Here is an 11,193-nt window from a genome sequence, read left to right on the forward strand (position 1 = left end):
TGATTTTGGAAACAGACGCAGCAGTTTGTGTTGTATGGCCTCTCTGGTCTGGGATCAGTCTATCCCTCGCTCGCCCCCTTAAGGTGAGCGAGCGATTTGCAGTCGCAAGTTGTTTCCCCGCCCCTTTCTCCCGTGCCTCTTCTGACACGCACACAACCTGTGTATTACTCTCAGCACTAACTTGACATGGAAATGAGCGTTTGTCTAAAAAACCGCTTTGATTTTTTTTTTTTTTTTGAGTGCGCTCGTGCGCCCTCACATAGATTGCGCCCTGGGCGTTCGCCCACATTGCCCATAGCAAAAACCGGCCCTGGAACTGAAGACGGAGCCGTCAAGCCGGACACCTGCTGCTTGCCGTAGTGACGTGTGCGCCGTGTTTCCTTGTTTATAATCGCAAATTAAGTGAATTAGATGCTGAATTTGATAAAAACAAACCTTTTGATAAAAAGTTGCAACCAGAAACATTTTATATCGAATATTTTAATTGCTGCTTAAACTGTATACCCGAAAATAACGGGAAACAAGCCTATATTATTAAAATACCAATAGAGTTTGTTATTTTCATTTTTATTTTATTACACGACACAATATAACATATTTTAGGATATTAAAGTGTTTTTTTCCTGTTTTAAAACATGAATTTATAATGTTTATTAGTGAAACTAAAGGTTGGATTAAACTTGAAACGCACGTGATCGTTGTCATCAATGAAGCGACCAATCAAGTAAAGCTGTTACGTCATCACAACTCCAGGCAGCCGCTCTGGAGAAGCTGCACCGGCTGAGCCAGCTGGCTACTCTCGAAACGCTCTCGCGGTACTTAAAAACCATATGACACAGTCACGTGCCTGCAGTGCCAGCTGAAGTCGGACAAAAGTACTAACCAAAATGCACTGCTTCAAGTCAGCCGCCGATCGGTCTGCGCAGCGCTGCATGAAGTCGAACACACCTATTGCTTTGTGTAGTTAACATCAAAGACAAAAAAAACTTATCAACATCCTTCACCAAAGATTTTGTCTCAGAGGCATTGCCTCCAACAATGGCAAAGGTCTGGCAGGTCCTTCTTGGCTCGTCCCCAAGTCACAAAACGTGCAACATCTCTGATTTTGCAGATATTCCACCATGTTGGTCCCCACCTGTTGAGTACACACCACAACTTAGTGATGATTTAAGTCAAGCATTTTTGTGAAAGTATCAAAAAATACAAATAAAATAACTGCAGACATTCATTCAAACTTTTTTATTAAAATAGTTCTAGTAATTAAGTAGTATATTTCACTGCTCATATTATGATATTATGGATTATTAATATAATCACAATACATGTAATATTATCTTAATATTACAGTGAAACTATAATTAGAAGACAATTAAAAGATTTTAGTTAAAACACCTCAAGCATAAAGATTGTGCATCCATCCTTTACAAAAGTAATCCATCCGGCTCCATGAGGATAAACAAAGACCTTCTGAGGGTAATCCATGCGGTTTTGTGATAGAAATATCCATATTTAAAACTTTACAAACTAAGATAAATAGCTTCTGGTAACACCACGCCTCTGCATTCAGGAGAGAGTATTAGCGTAGTCTATGCACTTTTATTTGTGACGTAAGACAAATGCGGAGGCACAGAGCATCAGCAAAGACTGCAAAGTGCGTACACTCTCAAAGCTAGAACATTTTCTAAAAATAAAAAATAAAAATGTGATCATCCGATAAATAGATATATGCATCTTGGATGGCTTGAGGTGAGTAAATCATGGATTTATTATCATTTTAGGGGTGGCATGGTTCATGAAAAAGATCAGAACCGTTCGGTTCGCTTGTCTCGGTTCGGAGCGTGTGTGCGCCGCAGGGTTCGACGGTTCATGGCATGCGAAATGTATGTAGCCTCGGCTCTGTATGTGACCTCAGATAGCACGTTTCCCTTTCGCGAATCGCGCGAAAGAAGAGGTGACTGGTGTGGAGAGTGAGTGCTGCAGGTCATGTTACGTTTAGAAATGGCAAGTGGGAACTAAGGAAGTCTGCCCGGGGTTGGAGGATGCGCCAGCATCGTATAAGTTTGGTGTGTGGAAACAGTTTTTATTTCATGTTACCTATGATGACAGCGGAAATAAAACAATAGATAGAACTGCAGTCTATGGGCTGAATGTGTTCGAACAGCCACAGGAGACCACCTTCTCTCCGACCATTTATCTGATCTGAGGTACTGAACACAATGTTTTACCTCTTTTCTGACTTCTGCCGCGCTATTTTTAGTCTTTCATTGACAAAAAGAAAGCGGCTGATTTCCGCGTAGTTTCATTTTGCTAGCTTTTGAAAGTTGCGCGATCTTATTTCATAAATTGCCCCTCAAAGTAATCAGGACAGAATTGGTCAAAAGTGGACAAAAGAGACGGATTTAAATATTACAGGTGTAAAACTTATGTTTCTCTCTCGTCCACATATACTCTGCAGTATTTAAGCAGCCTCTCTGTGATAAATCTTAGAGCTACACTGAAGTTTGCAGTTTGATAAATGAAAGTTCTCTTTGTGTGCTAAAAAGGCACATAAGTTCATGTAGATGGCAATACACATTCAATTTTTTTGCCAAATAAATGTAAAGCATGTTAAAATCATCAATGTCTTCCCTCTTGCTGTATAAAAATCCCACCTGGCTTTCCTCAGAGATGGTCCCAATAATGTGCTAAGTCAAATTCAGTTTGTGCATGATTACATGATATAACTTTTTTAATACTGCATTCTAAATTATGGATAATTAATACATTAATAAGATAATACATTTCTGGAGTGTTAAAAAATTAAAAGAAAAAAAACAACAAGAACCGTACAGAACCGAGAACCGTGACCATAAAACCGTGATACGAACCGAACCGAGGGTTTTGTGAACCGTGCCACCCCTACAGGCTATTATGCGAAACATATCAATAACTACAAACATCCACGGACTGTAACGATAAATCGTGCAAATGCGCGAATGAATTTGAATGAATTACGGTAAAATGCCGCCACATCCAAAGCCAGAGGGCGCTCTCATGCAGAAACTCCAATTGTGCCACAGAAGAAGTAGCATTACAAACCCTATTCCAGGAAATGTCTAAAGAATATCACCGTTCTTCAGATTGTTTCAGGTATTTTCATGATAATAAAGAATATTTTGAATAATTTTGTAATGCACGTTATAAACGACTCCGACTCAAAATGATTTTAGATTGATGAGGACTTCCTACTGACCAAAACCCCATAGTACACGCACAAGCTGCACATGAAACACAGAATCGCAGCCTTGCGATTCAGAATCGATTTTAGACAGGTCTTTTTAAAAGGACACGTGATTTATTGTTACAGCCCTAACATCCACCCTTTTCAAAGTAGAAACACTAAAGCAAAAACTTACAGGTTGCATGTCAATAAAGGACCTCTGGGCCTCCACAGTGGTAGGTCTGAAGACTTCTCCTCCTCCCCTGTAAATGGATGGAGCTAGCAGAGTTGGCATCTTCAGTGCTGTTTCCCCTTTAGCAGCTAAATAATTTTGAGCAAATACAGTGTTTCAATAACATTTAAATAGTTTGCTGTAAATAACAAAGAAAAGAGAAACAATAAAGGTGCATTCACACGGGGCGAAAGGGTCAAAGCTTGACGGAAGGCTTGTCTGAAGCGTGGCCAACAGCCAATCACAGTGGCCGCAACGCATGCTCTTGTCTTGCATAAACATAATTGGCTGGCTCGCACTAGGTTATTTGCATAAGGTGATCTGATTGGCTCACACACACGATGACGCTTAAAAAGTTGAGAAATGTTCAACTTCTGCCGTGAGAAACGGCAGTGATGCAAAGTTGGTGGATCCACAATTAAGTTCGGCAAATGCATGACGTCACCCATTTAAAGTAAATGAGAAGCGTTAACACTTTCGCCCTGTGTAAAGTCATCAGGAGCCTTATTTGATAGCCCGCCCTCCCAATCGCACTTCCAAACTCAAATGAGTGAGAGAATCGTGACAAAACTGTAAGCACAGAGGGACCAGTAGATGTTGGGTTATTTCTAGGGGTGGGGCAAAAAAATAGATTCTTAGATGAGTCGCGATTCGGACATGGGCTGATTTTGAATCAATTCACAAATGTCAAGAATCGATTCTTAAATGGTAGTTTACAAAATAATAACGTGACGTTATCAGAACCAAAAGGCGGAACTCAACTGGGGGAGCGGTGCTCCACACGGACAACTTAAGAGAGCGCGCACTGCAAGAGCACATAGTGGAGCTTACAAGAGCAGAAGAGAAAGAACATTTTAAATGCTTGTAGGACTTACTATACTGCATATATCTCTACATTGAATTTAGGGCTGTCACCATTACTCTATTCTTTATGAGGAGTTTCAAAAAATTTCTTGAGAACATCTTGAGTAAAATAGCGGAGATGCGGTTTAGTGAAAAAAAAAACAAATTACAACACTATCAGAAGCATACAAATCAGTGCTACGCTGCCTCTCTCTCTCTCTCTCTCTCTCGTTTGCTCACACACACACACACACACACACCGTGCGCGTGGATCAGCTCCTGCGTGGGACAAGAATGCGCATCCTTGTGAATTTTGGAAGTTAAAGACGACTGAGCTGCAGTGGCCTGTTATAAGATTTATAAAACCACATTTGAGAAGAAAGGCGCAGCAAATCAAAAAGACCTGCGTGTTTCACAATTACTCTAAACGACCATAATGACAATGGTCTTTTATGTGCGATCTAACTTATGATCAACGAATTGGACACCCCTGCCCTAAACCATCCGTTGACTGTTTAACATGCATATACTTCTGTAAAAATATGCACATAGTTTGTTATTCAGTCGCTGGGTGCGCTGCATTATATAAATACAGTAATACTGCCAATCACTGTGTATAATGATGATGATTAGACGCCTAACGTTACTCAGTTCGTGGAAGTTAATGCCTGTTAACATATAGAATTAATATGTCAGGTTTAATTACTATTTTTACTGGTTTTAATGTCTTACATAAGAAACAGGACATATACTGTACTTTAATGCAACTAAGGGATAAATAATGTCATTCTTATATACATATATGACAGTTCAGAGACTAGTAGCAAAAGCACAAACATTAACCTGGCTTTGAGAGCAAATGTGATGGAATGACGTCACAGATATGCAAATTAGTATGTCAAGAATCGATTCTGAATCGATTCATGAGGGTCCAATCGATTCCTACCCCTAGTTTTTTTGAGAAAACTGTTTTGCCCTCTGTACGCAACAAGTCACTTACACATAAAACTTAAAACTGGTTTATTTTACAAAAAGAAACAGATTATGCGTGATTAATTCGTATTTGCCGCTCATGAAACTGTGTTTGATTGCACGGCACTGTTTGCAGACCTGCAATGCTTTTGGCAGTATTTCAGCGCAAAAACCGTGCCAAAAGTGTAAGCGTAAATATTAAGTTTCAGTTTTACCTGTATATCCTTCAGGCAAGGAAATTCATACACCAATGCCTTGTCACATACCTTCTTAGTGTCTGATGATGGCCTGTTATGTAGACAACAGCAGTTGATGAAGAACTTATGCAATATGGTAAGCAATATGGTAAGCTATTGCAGAAGCCTGTGTGATCTTAGAATTTACTTAAAAATAATGTTGGTATTTTCATGTTCAAACACTAATGTTGCGTACACACCACACTTGAAGCATTGCGCTCCTAGCTCTTTACTCACGATTACTTACAAGATTTAACTTTGTGTCCTGCGCATTTTTTGAATATATTGTGGCAAATAAGTTTGAAACAAATAGCACATGTTTGCGGCAATCACACCGCCCTATTCGCGTCATTTGCATCACCCAGCGCAAGTTTGTGTCTTGCATTGACTTTGTATGTAATTTACTTGCGCAAATCTTTGAATTTGCGTTTGGTGTGTACGCCCCTATAAGACTCGCTATAAAAAAAGAGAATGGTCATTTATGTTTTCTAAGCATTTGCTTGCTACTATATGTTTGCAGGCTTATTTAAATGTAGCTTACTCAGGTTTCACCATTGGTTTCCAGCAGATGGGATGCAAGGAGTCTCACAAGCAGCCTCCTCTGCTTGTTGGTAATTGCTTGCACTTTAATGGTTTAATACGGATTTCCTCTCAGGGGTGCTTTCCAAAATCTGACAAACTGCCTATAAAAACAGAACAATCATCAATGTCTTTTTAGGTCCATTAGAACTGAAATTTTATTCAGTTAATATCCAATACAAATAAAGTCGATACTTACAAAGGCTGAAAAAAGTTCCACTGTCATGGTGATATGATCTGTTGGGGTCAATTCAGTGGATTCTACTGAACTCTGTTGGTGGATTGAACAAAAATCAAGAAAGAATATTTAAAGCGACACTCCACTTTTTTTGAAAATATGCTAATTTCCCAGCTCCCCTGGAGTTAAACATTTGATTCTTAATGTTCTGGAATCCAGCAGCCGATCTCCGGCGCTACCACCTTTAGCATAGCTTAGCACAATCCATTGAATAGGATAGGAACTATACTCTCATACTGGCGTAATAATCAAGGACTTTGTTGCCGTAACGTGGCTGCAGGAGGCGCAATGATATTACACAGCAGCCGAAAATAGTCCCTATAGTATCTTTCAATAGCAGGGGACTATTTTCGGGCACTGCGTTATATCATTGCAAACATGCAGCCATGTTACGGCAGCAAATTCTTTGAATATTACTCCAGAATGAGAGTATAGTTCCTAGCCATCTGCCTAGAAAATAGCAACTTTAAATTTTCCGTCAGTCTTAGTACACGATGTAACTAGAGAAGAGTCAAGTATTTAAATAGGAAAAATATTGAAACTCTGCTTATTTTTATTTTTGAGCGCGATGCTAAATGGTTTAATCAGATTCAATGAATTGTGCCAAGCCATGCCAAAAGTGGCAGCGCCAGACTCGGAGATCGGCTGAATCGATTTCAAAACGGTAAGAATCAAATGTTTAAAGCATCATGAAACACTAACCAACACTTTTTTAGATGTTTAAAGAGTTAGTTGTGTTGCACATCATAGAAGACAATGTTAGTATCTGTTAATTTTGAACATTAGGTCAAAACTAGTTAATTTTTAGCTTTTTTTGTGATATTTTTGTCTTCCGGGTTTAAACTCCATATTGCATAAACGTCACTGGCTGTAGTAGTGGGCTCAGGATCACACATGGATACGGTTCTGTATAGTAAAGTAAATGTGACTGCGCCATTACGCACACTCTGTAAATACGTTGGATGATTTTCCCAGCGATGCTGTCAGGGCTAGACTCACCATCAACTGAATTTGCTCAGGAAAGCTTCGGGAGGCAGGTTGACTTTGATATGTCCTGAGGACTTTTCCTTATCTTCAAACACGCTCTTATTTCAACTATAACAGTTTTACTTGACCTTTGTTTAAATAAAATATTATATTCAGTTTAATTATTTTTGTAATAGGCCTACTGCTATTCCTAGTTAATCTTAATATTTGTTACACTATATCAGTTGCCCTGCTCACTCATCACCTTTCTTCTCACAGCGTCCACGCCCATTTAGGTTGAATTTTTGGTTGAAGTGGAGTGTCCCTTTAAAATCACATACTTCAGCGTGCAGTCGGTGTAACTCTACTTTGTGGTTTGATTGTCGGCCAAAATGCGAATTGCAACGGGGGCAAATAATATCAGTGTTATGATTGGTCAGGCACCTGTCAATCAAACTCCCCAAATACTTTCCACACACAACTCACTATTATTGAGTCTAGTTTCCCGCCCGATTTAAAATAAGTAGCTATTCACCTTATTCCGCCACGCCCCTTTTTAATTCTTCGCTCTTCCGCATTTTGTCAACCGACTTCCGCTGCTAATATGGCACAGTGCATTCGGTGGTTAGTTTGGGGGTTAGAAGATTGTTTGTAGTTCACTATAACTTTAGCCAAATGACAAATATCGCTACTGCTGTTAATGTTTTAAATTAGGAGCACGGAGAAAACTTCATAAGACGCTCGGATAGTCTTATATGGTCCCATCAATCGTCTCGTGGTTAGACGATATGAAGCGGCCGCGGCAAGTAACCTATGGGACATATTACCTCGTCCTGTCAGGAGTTGATGGATCAGCATTGGAAATTATTAAAGTACTTATGCCTACCAATATTTACACAGTGATTTCATCTTTTTTAAAGCAAATGTGCACCTTAGCCAGTCCAATAACTATTTCGTTTTTATGTGGTACCATGATAGAATTCATTTGCAAACTTGCCAACAATTATTCCTTCAAATCAGGAGACTTAAATCATTTTAAGTGGAATCTACAAAGCTTACATATGGTTTAAGAAATTCCTTACAGATAATATCTGATCACACTGTAAAGGTTTATATAACTGCATGGCAGGTTACATCTGATCACATAGTAAATGTTTAATATAACTGCACAACATCTGATCATATTGTAAAGGTTTAATATAATTGCACAACATCTGATCACATTGTAAAGGTTTAATATAAATACATAACATCTGATCACACTGTAAATGTTTAATATAACTGCACAACATCTGATCACATTGTAAAGGTTTAATATAAATACACAACATCTGATCACACTGTAAATGTTTAATATAAATGCACAACATCTGATCACACTGTAAATGTTTAATATCACTGCATGACATCTGATCACATATGAAGGTTTAATGTAACTTTACAACAGGTAAAGCAAGACCACCCTGCAATAAATTAAGACACAGCTTTATCGGAGTCATCAGGAGCTGATCCCAAGTGTTTATCTGGAAGCTGTTGGTGTATGTACTGGTAAAGTGCTTGGCGACTGTGTAATGGATGCAATATCAACCCTCTGTAAAGCTGACACAAAGATGGTTGTTTCTCAGCAGAGATATGTACATTTGTGCCAGCTCAACACATTGAAGCAGTTTCTCGGACAGGGTTTACAGGACTAGGATTTAATTATATTAGGACATTTTAGTTTTTACAAACAAACCCTACAAAAAAACAAGACTGGTGCGCATCTTGTGACAAAACAATGGCACTCTTATATGTTGAGGTATGTCAGTAAAAGGTGTTTTTAAATTATTGTAGCTCAAATATGCATTTTAGCCTGGGACCAGCATAAGCCCTGTCAGGGAAACTGCACCATTGTTTTCCCATATCAGATGTAGGTTGCTTCAGGTTGAGTTGTGATTTTAAAGTGTAGTTGTGGTCAGAGACGGATGGATCCTCCCATTGTGTTTCTGCATCACAGTTTAGGAACATGTTGATTGTATCATCCATCCTCACAGTTGTCCACTGCATCACTACACATCAATGCATCTGTGAAAACAATATAACCATAAACATTTTTATGTTAGTATTTAAAATAAACTTGCATCATGAGAATTAATATATAAATGGCGCCCATACTTAAACAGAACAGTGTGTAAGAGAGAGATGTATTAAATAGAGACAGTAACATTATACACACAACCTTTAACTTCAGTGTTAAATAATACGTTGTTTAATAGGTCATTATCAATATCTGAATGAGAAATGAACTGACATTCTAGCATCTGAAATCTCAGTAACTTGTAGGAATCACGTGGGCTACTGTAAGAATGCAATGTACTATAATATCTCGTTGTACTATCGTAAATATAAAAATATAGGTGGACAATTAAAACCATTCAAATAGTTGCATTTTATAAACTAACGTTACTGATCTTAAGTGTATTTGTAGAACGGACTTCACAAATCTAACTTTAGGTGAATGAGCACAAAGTTAGCTAAGATAGCTTACCTGAAACTGGCCACCTTTTCAACACCCGGCGTGGTTTAAAGTTTCCGGAACATCGTGGTCGAACCATTACTTGGGATAAGGGTGTTCCTCAGTTTGCTTAAAATTGGTAAGAAAGAAACATAAAGGCGCTCGAGTGAGCTTTTTAAGCTTAACGCGTCGCCTTCAGTCACTGCATCAGCTGCTCATCGTCTATGCGGCCGGAAGAACGTTGACAAAATGAGCGAAATGGCGCCGCCCTTGTTGTCGTGAAAAATAAGGTGAATACTTGTGGATTTAATACGAAACGTGTTTTCGCCTTGTAACTAAATACAAAACAAAACTATGGTGAACATGAACGTCAGTGTATATTTCTGACTGTTAATTTACCTCAGGATTTAACGTGTGACGGCAAGGGGTAATTTACAGCGCTCCGTCTAGATTTAATATGAAACACGAATCCCCCTTTCAAATTTTAAATTATTCATAGATGAATACGATTTTAGTGATTAATTTACAACGTATAACTTACTGAATATTTCAAAAGAATGCAGATATAGCTCGACTACGACTTAACGATGAGGCATGTTTCTCATAACAACTGTTGGCACAGAATAAAAAACATTAACCCCACTCCCCCACATCAAAGCATGTATTCTGAACAATGAAATATGCTTTGTCCTACGACAACTTCTTACAAAAATAAGTAAAAATTCACATTAACTCACCATGAAATACCGCCTGGCCTGAGTAGCGTGATCCAGTCAGAAGCGAAGAATCCAGAAAGTGCGGCAATTAATAAACCAATTGCTGGGTCAAAATAACCCAACCAGATGTTTGTTTTTCAAAATGATCCTGGCTTTGACAGAAACAGAAGACACTGTCATTAAACGTGCCCCAATCGCTTCCTCTGACAACTATAAGATATGCCAACATACTTTCCGCACACAACTGTAGTGAATATTATGTTTACCTCCGGAATTACAAGTGTGCTAACGGGATGGTTTCGTTTCATCAACAACATAGGCCGTTTCTCAATCCGAAGGTTGCAGCCTGCGGAGGTCGCATATGCAGGCTGTATACGTCATCAAGCCTTGTTTATTTAAGTTAACTGAGCATTACGTTCGCAAGTCATAAGCATATTATAACAGTTTACAGTTAATAATAGTCAACTTTATAATAAGACAGTCATAATGACGTATGCAGCTTACAAATACGACTCCAAACACTAACAAATGCGGCCTCCGAAGGCTGCAGGCAGAAACGGACATAAACAGGCTTTTGTGATCCGAACTACTTTTAAACTTCCGGTAGACTTCGCATATAATTATTGACAAAATAGTCAACTGAGAGTAGATTATGTCTGATAACAAACAATTTATATAAAAAATAAATTACCTTAGTTCACACCACATAGCTAAGCGC

The 11,193-nt window shown here is 38.7% G+C and overlaps 2 long non-coding RNA genes across 5 annotated transcripts; both read right to left on the bottom strand.

The window, feature by feature from the left end:
• Positions 1-292: 292 nt before the first annotated feature.
• Positions 293-10,896, bottom strand: LOC141358862 (uncharacterized). Of its 4 annotated transcripts, none has more exons than XR_012365363.1 (5): positions 10,497-10,896; positions 6,261-6,332; positions 6,024-6,165; positions 3,396-3,520; positions 293-1,135 (listed from the first exon to the last, which is right to left on the bottom strand). It is a non-coding gene; the product is annotated as an uncharacterized lncRNA (long non-coding RNA). The 4 variants fall into 4 exon arrangements; XR_012365361.1 differs by lacking the exon at positions 10,497-10,896 and adding an exon at positions 10,301-10,490; XR_012365362.1 differs by lacking the exon at positions 10,497-10,896 and adding an exon at positions 5,462-5,534 and having other exon boundaries at positions 6,261-6,546.
• LOC141358882 (uncharacterized) lies at positions 8,601-10,246 on the bottom strand. Its single transcript, XR_012365402.1, has 2 exons — positions 9,793-10,246; positions 8,601-9,329 (listed from the first exon to the last, which is right to left on the bottom strand). It is a non-coding gene; the product is annotated as an uncharacterized lncRNA (long non-coding RNA).
• Positions 10,897-11,193: the final 297 nt, after the last annotated feature.

This window comes from Misgurnus anguillicaudatus, chromosome 22 (assembly GCF_027580225.2).
Source record: "Misgurnus anguillicaudatus chromosome 22, ASM2758022v2, whole genome shotgun sequence".
Lineage (NCBI taxonomy): Eukaryota > Metazoa > Chordata > Actinopteri > Cypriniformes > Cobitidae > Misgurnus > Misgurnus anguillicaudatus.